Here is an 11,654-nt window from a genome sequence, read left to right as displayed (position 1 = left end):
TCTCGAAGTCCTCCCTGTGGTCTCAGCTCTCTGGATAACTCTTGCAGCCTTCATTCCATGTCTTAGGTCAGTTAGGATTACCACTTTATTTTAAGAATGTGAAATGTCAGAATAATAGTAGAAAGAATTATTTCTTTCAGCTTTTATTTCTTTCATCACATTCCCAGTGGGTCAGGAGTATACATACACTCAATTAGTATTTGGTAGCATTGCCTTTAAATTGTTTAACTTGGGACAAACGTTTCGGGGAACCTTCCACAAGCTTCCCACAATAAGTTGGGTGAATTTTGGCCCATTCCTCCTGACAGAGCTGGTGTAACTGAGTCAGCTTTGTAGGCCTCCTTGCTCGCACACGCTTTTTCAGTTCTGCCCACACATTTTCTATAGGATTGAGGTCAGGGCTTTGTGATGGCCACTCCAATACCTTGACTTTGTTGTCCTTAAGCCATTTTGCCACAACTTTGGAAGTATGCTTGGGGTCATTGTCCATTTGGAAGACCCATTTGCGACCAAGCTTTAACTTCCTGACTGATGTCTTGAGATGTTGCTTCAATATATCCACATCATTTTCCTTCCTCAAGCCATCTATCTTGTGAAGTGCACAAGTCCCTCCTGCAGCAAAGCATCCCCACAGCATGATGCTGCCACCCCCGTGCTTCACGGTTGGGATGGTGTTCCTCGGCTTGCAAGCAACCCCCTTTTTCCTCCAAACATAACGATGGTCATTATGGCCAAACAGTTCTTTTTTTGTTTCATCAGACCAGGGGACATTTCTCCAAAAAGTATGATCTTTGTCCCCATGTGCAGTTGCAAACTGTAGTCTGGCTTTTTTATGACGGTTTTGGAGCAGTGGCTTCTTCCTTGCTGTGCGGCCTTTCAGGTTATGTCGATATAGGACTCGTTTTACTGTGGATATAGATACTTTTGTACCTGTTTCCTCCAGTATCTTCACAAGGTCCTTTGCTGTTGTTCTGGGATTGATTTGCACTTTTTGCACCAAAGTACGTTCATCTCTAGAAGACAGAACGCATCTCCTTGCTGAGCGGTATGACGGCTGTGTGTTCCCATGGTGTTTATACTTGCATACTATTGTTTATACAGGTGAACGTGGTACCTTCAGGCATTTGGAAATTGCTCCCAAGGATGAACCAGACTTGTGGAGGTCTACAATGTTTTTTCTGAGGTCTTGGCTGATTTCTTTAGATTTTCCCATGATGTCAAGCAATTTAGTCTGGATAATTTCTCACGGATACCACTTTCAGACCCGCACACACCCACGTCTCTCACCTGTGGAAAGTGGAGCACTGTAAGGAGTGGACGGGGCCTCCTCAGGGGCTGAAGGAGAACTGGGTCGGGGCCCTCAGCGCCTCGCTCTCAGCTTAGGGGGGGCACCGCCGCTAGCATCTGGGATGAGAAGAAGCACTTGACCAAGCAGCCTTCCGAGCCCACCAGGAAGGTGTCAGTCCCACAGGGACAGGCCCAGGGAGGTGACCCTCACATTGCTGCTCCCTGGGCCCTGCAGAGTAGAGTGGAGGCATGCAGGTAGGCAGGTAGGCAGGGACAGGCTGGGTCAGTTCAAAATCAACATCATCAGGAGGGGACAGTGTTTTTGGAGGGTGTTCACGATCATCTCCATCTCAATAAAACTTGGTTTGTTTTTATAAAGTTTCAGTGAACTATCAGTTCTTAAAATGTGAACAAACAATTTATGAAACGTCTATACATAGTTATGTAAATAACACAAAGCATGTTTCACATCACATACATGTTTACATCAAGTTTAATGTTTATAAATTTGGCGTGAATTTGGCCGTAGAACAACTTACGTTCAAATCTGTGCAAAATCAAATGTTTTAAACAAGGCCCCCTGGATCCAGTTCCACTTTGCTCAGTGCACTGTTGTGAGGCACCTGCTGTCTGGCCAGGGTGTAGCCGGCACTTAGCACCAGCGTCCCCTCGTCTAAGTCCACGGTCCACAGCAGCACCCTGCCCCCGGAGCCAGCCCCCAGCACCACCATCTTCTCGGAACGGGAACCCAGGCTACCTGGATACACACAAAGGACTTGTTCAGACCTTAGTTTTGTTATTTACAGCATGCAACAGAAAACATTAAACTTTTCCCTGCCTGTTTCAATCAGTTTTCTTACGTGTAGTGCCTAATGAACACGACCTTGCTATCAAAATCTTACTGTCGTTATCCCATCAAGATGATCCCATCACTATCTAATAATCATGTAGTAAATGTATATATATACGGGGGCATACATAGGAATTGTGTAACATCTATCACCAAATTACACCATGGGAATACCCAATACCTGATGTAGCATTTACCATTGGTTAAAGAGATATTCCAGAGGATTGAAAAATACCTTGTCATTTTTTCAACCTACCATTTTGGACTTGACTTGTCAATGTATGGCTCATACATGCATAATAAAAGATCGATGGTCCTCTCCCAGCGGAAAAAAAGGCACAGAATCCTTACTTTTTAACCTGCCATAATTTAGTGCATGAGATCTACGTGCTTTTTCCTGTCTGTTCCTGTCCTGCTCTGAAGCAAGTGGCATGAGTGGCTGCATGTGCTTATTTTGATAACAGCGAAAATACATTGAAAACATTGAACAAATCCATGCATCAGAAGTTAGAAAGCATCCGAAATTAGAAGTTAAATCTAGGTAGTAGTTTCATTTCTCTCTTTCAATACATTTCTCTGTAAAGCAGAAAATGTTGTGCGCTAAACCATGGCATTGTAGCCACAGAAATACATTTAGAAGATCATTGTCAACCCGATCAGAAACACTGTGCTGTGATAACCTTTAGCTCCTAAATAGTGTCGCTGGTGATTTTTGGAATATATTGCACAATAGGTTAAGGTTTTTACCAGGCACGTGTCCATCATTTGTCCCGTTCGCCAATCATGTCACAACACATATTGATGCGCTCGAGAAATGAATACTGAAGCAAACTTTCACCCACTTTTTAGACAAGAAAATATTGGCCTACCTTTCTGTCGTGTCAACCATCCATCCACATCAAATAATTCCATGTGTCCACCTTTTGTCCTTATAAACATTCACACAGGTATTTCATAATATGGGGTAATAATCAAACACTGCAGTTGATTACCAACGATCATCATTCATGACGTAGGCAAATGCTATAAATAATCAATGCACGACTTTCAAGGAGTAGGGCATTTGATACAAACATATCTATAGCTTTTCCATTGTATAAAATTACATTATTACATTCGCTTGCTCGTTTGCCATACTAGTCTGATGAGGCCATGCATGCAACTACGGAGTGTTGGGACCTGGCGTTAAATACCAAACATATGGACAATGTTGATTGACAGGTGGAATTATGTCCAATGAGGTTGCAAAGTTAAAGTGGGAGGCAAGTACAGGTCGACCCAGTATTGTCAAATGAGGTTGACAGAAGAATGGCGCCGGAGAAGATGGCTGCCGTTTTACAGCCCTCTAACCAATTGTACTATTATGTGTGTTTTTTCGCGTTATTTGCAATTTATTCTGTACATAAGGTTTCTGCCACCATCACTTATGACCAAAAAGAGCTTCTGGATATCAGGACAGCGATTACTCACCTCGTATTGGACGAAGATTTTTTCTTCAACGAGGCGGACGCGAAGGATTTTATACAGACACCCGACAAGGTCCAAATCCCCGTCATTCGCATGAGAAAGAGACTGAGATATCGTGGACGTAGGTCGGGGTGCCTTGTGAGGATCCGACGGCGAGCAAGTAAACTGCCTCTTCCATCAATCCTATTAGCCAATGTTCAATCGTTTGAAAATAAATTGGACGACCTAAGATTAAGGTTATCCTACCAACGGGACATTCAAAACTGTAATATGTTATGTTTCACAGAGTCGTGGCTGAACGACGACATGGATAACATACAGCTGGGGGGATATACACTACATCGGCAGGATAGAACGGCTGACTCCGGTAAGACAAGGGGTGGCGGTCTGTGTATATTTGTAAACAACAGCTGGTGCATAAAATCTAATACAAAGGAAGTCTCTTTTGCTCGCCTGAGGTAGAGTGTCTCATGATAAGCTGTAGACCACACTATTTACCAAGAGAGTTTTCATCTATATTTTTCATAGCTGTCTATTTACCACCACAAACCGATGCTGGCACTAAGATTGCACTCAATGAGCTGTATGAGCCCATAAGTAAACAGGAAAACGCTCATCCAGAGGCCGCGCTCCTAGTGGCCGGTGACTTTACCTAATTTCTATCAGCATGTTAAATGTGCAACCAGAGGAAAATAAACTCTAGACCACCTTTACTCCACACGCAGAGACGCGTACAAAGCTCTCCCTCGCCCTCCATTTGGCAAATCTGACCATAACTCTATCCTCCTGATTCCTGCTTATAAGCAAAAACTAAAGCAGGAAGCACCAGTGACTCGGTTAATAAGGAAGTGGTCAGATGACACAGATGCTAAGCTACAGGACTGTTTTGCTAGCACAGACTGGAATATGTTCCGGGATTCTTCCGATAGCATTGAGGAGTACACCACATCAGTCATTGGCTTCATCAATAAGTACATCGATGATGTCGTCCCCACAGTGACCGTACGTACATACCCCAACCAGAAGCCATGGATTACAGGCAACATCCACACTGAGCTAGAGGGTAGAGCAGCCACTTTCAAGGAGCGGGACTCTAACCCGGACGCTTATAAGTAATCCCGCTATGCCCTCCAACGAACCATCAAACAGGCAAAAAGTCAATACAGCACTAAGATCGAATCGTACTACACCGGCTCCGAAGCTCGTCGGATGTGGCAGGGCTATTACAGACTACAAAGGGAAGCACAGCCGCGAGCTGCCCAGTGACACAAGCCTACCAGACGAGCTAAATCACTTCTATGCTCGCTTCGAGGCAAGCAACACTGAAGCATGCATGAGAGCATCAGCTATTCCAGATGACTATGTGATCACGCTCTCCATAGCCGATGTGAGTAAGGCTTTTAAGCAGGTCAACATTCACAAGGCCGCAGGGCCAGACGGATTACCAGGACATGTACTTCGAGCATGCGCTGACCAACTGGCAAGTGGCTTCACTGACATTTTCAACATATCCCTGACTGAGTCTGTAATACCAACATGTTTCAAGCAGACCACCATAGTCCCTGTGCCCAAGAACACTAAGATAACCTGCCTAAATGACTACCGACCCGTAGCACTCACGTCTGTAGCCATGAAGTGTTTTGAAAGGCTGGTCATGGCTCACATCCACACCATTATCCCAGAAACCCTAGACCCACTCTAATTTGCATACCGCCCCAACAGATCCACAGATGATGCAATCTCTATTGCATTCCACACTGCCCTTTCCCATCTGGACAAGAGGAACACCTACGTGAGGATGCTATTCATTGACTACAGCTCAGCGTTCAACACCATAGTGCCCTCAAAGCTCATCACTAAGCTAAGGACCCTGGGACTAAACACCTTCCTCTGCAACTGGATCCTGGACTTCCTGACGGGCCGCCCCCAGGTGGTAAGGGTAGGTAACATCACATCCGCCACGCTGATCCTCAATACGGGGGCCCCTCAGGGGTGCGTGCTCTGTCCCCTCCTGTACTCCCTGTTCACCCATGACTGCATGGCCAGCACGACTCCAACACCATCATTAAGTTTGCCGACGACACAACAGTGGTAGGCCTGATCACAGACAACGATGAGACAGCCTATAGGGAGGAGGTCAGAGACCTGGCCGTGTGGTGCCAGGATAACAACCTCTCTCTCAACGTGATCAAGACAAAGGAGATGATTGTGGACTACAGGAAAAAAAAAGAGGACTGAGCACATCCCCATTCTCATCGACGGGGCTGTAGTGGAACAGGTTGAGAGCTTCAAGTTCCTTGGTGTCCACATCACCAACAAACTATCATGGTCCAAACATACCAAGAGAGTCGTGAAGAGGGCACGACAAAGCCTATTCCCCCTCAGGAGACTGAGAAGATTTGGCATGGGTCCTCAGATCCTCAAAAAGACCTACAGCTGCACCATCGAGAGGATCCTGACTGGTTGCGTCACCGCCTGGTATGGCAACTGCTCGGCCTCCGACCGCAAGGCACTACAGAGGGTAGTGCGTATGGCCCAGTACATCACTGGGGCCAAGCTTCCTGCCATCCAGGACCTCTATACCAGGCAGTGTCAGAGGAAGGCCCTAAAAATTGTCAAAGACTCCAGCCACCCTAGTCATAGACTGTTCTCTCTGCTACCGCAACACAAGCGGTACCGGAGCGCCAAATCTAGGTCCAAAAGGCTTCTTAACAGCTTCTACCCCCAAGCCATAAGACTCCTGAACAGCTAATCATGGCTACCCTGACTATTTGCATTGAGTGAGCCCAACATACACACCCCACATGCACACCAAATAGTTTTTTTTACTTTCTTTGGGCACACACTACAGACACTCGAGAACAATGACGTCATGACATTGTACACAACTGTGCACAATCTTCGGGGACTCGTTTTGGCTCGTGAGCGCAACTTTCTAAACTACTTTCTGAAATTATACAAAACTTCCGGAAAATCTCTTTACAGTGGCTGTCACGTTCGTTGTGTAAAGGATCGGACCAAGGTGCAGTGTGGTATGCGTACATGTTTCATTTATTAAATAAACACTTGACAAAATAGCAAAAGCAACTGAACGTGAAGTTCTAAAGGCTAACAGCAACAAGCCTAAACAGAAACAAGATCCCACCACATAGGTAGGCAAAATGGCTGCCTAAGTATGATTCCCAATCAGAGACAACGATTGACAGCTGCCTCTGATTGGGAACCACACCCGGCCAACATAGAAATATATAACATAGATCAACTAGCATTCACACCCTGACCAAACTAACTAGAGAAATAACAAGGCTCTCAAGGTCAGGGCGTGACAGTGGCACTCCAGTCTCCTTTTCACCTCATTTAACACCTGATTTACTGAACAAAATGCACATCTCAATAGGTGGTCCAGGTATGTCATGACATAGCACAAGTGTGTGTGGGGGGTGGGGGGGGGCTTTCCTCTTCTGTTCTCTAGTGCTCCTCTATTGTTCCTCAAGCAATGGTGGAGGCTGATGACATCACGAATTCCCAGCTTGAATGCCCTACTCCTTGAAGTTTGCAGTTGTGTCTAAAAAACACAAATTTGCTCAAAACATATATTTTTAGGCTTTAGTATGTGTACTTTACTGTATTTATTCTTGGGATATCGCTTTTTTAACAGTAAAAAATCATTGGATGACGTCTTTAAGCATTTGTTCTCCTGAATGAAGATGTACTGTATTTTAGTTCCATAGATAGTATGAGGTGTCTATACCTGATTAATCTCAGTTAACCCAGAACTAAAATATTGTGTAATTTGGTCAGATGCTCGATTAAGGAGCCAGTTATGTTTACGTTGTGTGTCCAAGAGAGATTAATCCCTGATAGACTGGCTTCCGGTGCGTGTCGGTCGACATTCCTGTTGGCGCCAAAAACAGGTTCTGTGTCCTGTTTGTGTCCCAGACCACTACCTCTCCCTGTGATGATGGGGAGATGGTGAGACATGGAAGATGGAGTGAGCTACACAGGACAGTTGTATTATGTACTGAGATCAGTGGGTGATCAAACCACTGGCAGAAGCAACATGGAAGTGCATACCAATTATGAGAGAGGGTTGAGAGGGGTGGAAGGACAGAGACAAGACAGGCCTGGCCACATCTATGACCAGGTTCCAGGTGCACACACAGGACTTCTCCATACTCCAGTCTCCGTCATCAACACTGGGACAGAGAACAGATACTGTTCACCTCAGGTTCTGGCTACGCAACTATGATCTTTGCTAACATGATGTCAAATGAATGTGAATGAAGGCAGAAGTCTTGAGTCTGAACATACCGACCAAAGGCGCAGGCGATAACTGAACCTATGCAACTCCAGGATATACTGGTAACATGAAGACTCTTCTCCTGGGCACTTGGGTGCTGGAGGCGATGCATGCATGAAGGCGATGCATGCATGACACCTGTATACATACGCAAGAACATACACTGAGTACACAAACATTAGGAACGCCTTCCTAATATTGAGTTACCCCCCCATGTCGGGACATGGACTCTACAAGGTGTCAAAAGCATTCCACAGGGACTCCAGTGCTTCACACAGTTGTGTCAAGTTGGCTGGATGTCCTTTGGGTGGAGGACCATTCGTGATACACACGGGAAACTGTTCAGCGTGAAAAACCCAGCAGCGTTGCAGTTCTTGACACAAACCAGTGCGCCTGGCACCTACTACCATACCTCTTTCAAAGCCACTTAAATATTTTGTCTTGTCCATTCACCCTCTGAATGGCACACTATCCGTCTCAATTGTCTCAAGGCTTAAAAATCCTTCTTTAACCTGACTCCTCCCCTTCATCTACACTGATTGAAGTGGATTTAACAAGTGACATCAATAAGGGAGCGTAGCTTTCACCTGGATTCACCTGGTCAGTCTATGTCATGGAAAGAGCAGGTGTTCTTAATGTTTTGTATACTCAGTGTATCATAAATGCACACAACGTTTTATGATTGACACATCAACAGGGGGAGATGCAAGTGTTTTTTATTTTTTTATTTTAGTTTCCAATATATCTAAAAGCATTAAAATAATACTACAGTACACATGGAATGCTTTTGTGTGTGTGCCTTTTTGCCATTGTCTTCGTCTCATTCTGATCCTCCCAATTCATGTCGAATCCATCAAAAGCATGACTCTTGGCGTTCTTGTCCAACTCCTTGACGACTATGTCCTCCACTCGATGCAGAAAGTCCCTCAGGACTAACCAAAGTTGCAAAGGAAATGTTGGGATCTATTTAATAAACACAAGAGACCAGCAAAATGGATAAAATAGTGTGGTGGTAGGCTATATGGTTCTACAAAAACCAGCAAAAACTCAGAAAGATATTAAATCCATGTTTTGTAAAGGATTGTTCCTCTCCATCTTAGCTGCCGCACATCTAGCATTTTCCAGCATCTTTGCAGGAACTTGTTTTTTCTGTGCAACGTGGCTGCAGCCACATGTAGAAGTATTATTAATTTGACAAAAGCTGGATCCATTCTAGCCATGACCATGCGAACAGCCACGTAGGTACGGGTGGGCCCGGGCCCACCCACTGGGGAGCCAGGCCCACCCGATTAGATTTTTTTTATGCTCTCTACTTGTCAGTGTTCTAAACGGTACATTATTTGTCTTTTTACCCTAACATGCATACACCATCAGATAGAATTCATAGCAAGCAGTGCACTGGAATGACATTCAGATGAACTGGAATGACATTCACTCTCATGAGATGGGTGGCCAAAAATAACTCACTGAAAGCTACACCCCCAATAAGCTACGAATATGACCGAATTGAATCATATGTCACTGTGCTTCTATGGTTTTATGCACCATGCCACTGCCTACTTCATTTGTTAATTTAGCAGCTCATACTCCAGTGGCTTTATCACAGTCAAATCACCTATTTTAACATTAAATATCTTTAAAAAATGCAACATTTTCTCTCAGCCTCATGGCAAAATGTGTAGAATAGCATGAGATTAGCTTTAAAACTGCACATTTTCTCTCAGCCTCATGGCAAAATGTGTAGAATAGCAAGAAATTAGCTATAAAACTTCAACTTTTCTCTTTGCCCCATGGCAAACTGTGTAGAATTGCAGGAAGTTAGCTGTTTTCCCACCCAAATTTCTGCTGGCCCACCAACCATCAAATTTTTGGCTACCCTACTGAGTGTGACCAAAACAAAGATCTACACACATGCAAGAGGCATATCTCACTCGATATAAAACATGGATTTAATATCTTTGTTAATATTTTATGTTTTTTTTGTAGAACCACCTGTCACACCAGCCTTCGCTTTTGCTCCCCCTCCTGTCCAGCTCAGGCATCCGGCGTCGCCGGCCTTCTAGCTGCTGCCGAACCTGCTGCTGGCAAACGCCCTTCACTCATCAACCCCGGACTTGTCTCATCATCATTACACACACCTGGTTCCAATCCCCACTCTATCACAGTATATTTACTCCCTCTGTCATTTGTGTTTGTCGGTCATTGTAAATGTTACTTGTTTTCCTGAGAGGAATCTCACCTACTATTTCCTGAGTACTTTATATTTTGCACTTTGGATTCACCCTGTGGCTTTTTGTTTATGAAGATACATTTTGAGCACAACAGCGTTTGGGTTTCGTCCCGCTTTGTTCTATGGTGCTTAAATAAATTCAGTAGTTCTAAACCTGCCTACTTCTGTCTACACCTGTGACACCACCTGCAACTGGAAACTGAAAGATCTAAGGTGGCGGTTTGTATGGGGCTTCCTGTTACGTCCAGTAATGGACACAAAAAAATCTCTGTTCATATCATAGCTGGAGTACAATCTGTAGCTAGTCAAGAAGATGCTCTGAATTTTCCATTCCACAAATGCTTGACTGCAGTTAACCCAAGGGTCTCAGTATGTTTTGAAATGTGTTGGGCTTCACAAAAACGGTGAAAGACACTTTGAACAATGCAGGGGTCAGCCCACAGAGACCCTATAAAATTATTCAAATTCTTAATTCTATGGGTCAGTCCATCTCCAACAATGGTCATGGTGCTACAGGATGTGCAGGCTGTTGGCCCAGACCATCATCACGCCAGCTATCTAAAAGCACTGATAAGCAGATTAAAGAGTTTTAGCAATATCTCCGCTGGTGGTGTTCATGCATGTGTCTGATCTTTCCAGGGCCTAACGTTAGCCTTGTCATATACAGTGCCTTGCAAAAGTATTCATCCCCCTTGGTGTTTTTCCTATTTTGTTGCATTACAATCTGTAATTTAAATGGATTTTTATTTGGATTTCATGTAATGGACATACACAAAATAGTCCAAATTGGTGATGTGGAATGAAAACAATAACTTGTTTCAAGAAATTCTAAAGAATAAATAACGCAAAAGTGGTGCATGCATATGTATTCACCCCCTTTGCTATGAAGCCCCTAAATAAGATCTGGTGCAACCAACTACCTTCAGAAGTCACATAATTAGTTAAATAAAGTCCACCTGTGTGCAGTCTAAGTCACATGATCTCAGTATATATACACCTGTTCTGAAAGGCCCCAGAGTGTGCAACACCACTAAGCAAAGGGCACCACCAAGCAAGCGGCACCATGAAGACCAAGGAGCTCTCCAAGCAGGTCAGGGACAAAGTTGTGCAGAAGTACAGATCAGGGTTGGGTTATAAAAAATATCCGAAACTTTGAACATCCCACGGAGCACCATTAAATCCATTATAAAAATTTGAAAGAATATGGCACCACAACAAACCTGCCAAGAGAGGGCCGCCCATCAAAACTCACGGACCAGGCAAGGAGGGCATTAATCAGAGAGACAACACAGAGACCAAAGATAACCCAGAAGGAGCTGCAAAGCTCCACAGCAGAGATTGGAGTATCTGTCCATAGGACCACTTTAAGCCGTACACTCCACAGAGCTTGGCTTTATGGAAGAGTGGTCAGAAAAAAGCCATTGCTTAAAGAAAAAAATAAGCAAACACGTTTGGTGTTCGCCAAAAGGCATGTGGGAGACTCCCCAAACATATGGAAGAAAGTACTCTGGTCAGATGAG

The 11,654-nt window shown here is 44.4% G+C and overlaps 1 pseudogene across 1 annotated transcript; it reads right to left on the bottom strand.

Annotated features, from left to right (window-relative positions):
• Positions 1-1,283: 1,283 nt before the first annotated feature.
• On the bottom strand, positions 1,284-9,032 carry LOC311099365 (cytoplasmic dynein 2 intermediate chain 2-like; annotated as a pseudogene). The gene is made up of 6 exons: positions 9,014-9,032; positions 8,681-8,836; positions 7,916-8,042; positions 7,679-7,800; positions 1,911-2,044; positions 1,284-1,516 (listed from the first exon to the last, which is right to left on the bottom strand). The product of its transcript is annotated as a cytoplasmic dynein 2 intermediate chain 2-like (transcript).
• Between the last annotated feature and the right edge of the window lie 2,622 nt (positions 9,033-11,654).

Source organism: Coregonus lavaretus (assembly GCF_964263955.1).
Source record: "Coregonus lavaretus genome assembly, chromosome: 24".
Lineage (NCBI taxonomy): Eukaryota > Metazoa > Chordata > Actinopteri > Salmoniformes > Salmonidae > Coregonus > Coregonus lavaretus.
The sequence above is the reverse complement of the archived record's forward strand: the minus strand, read 5'-3'. Positions and strand labels throughout refer to the sequence as shown.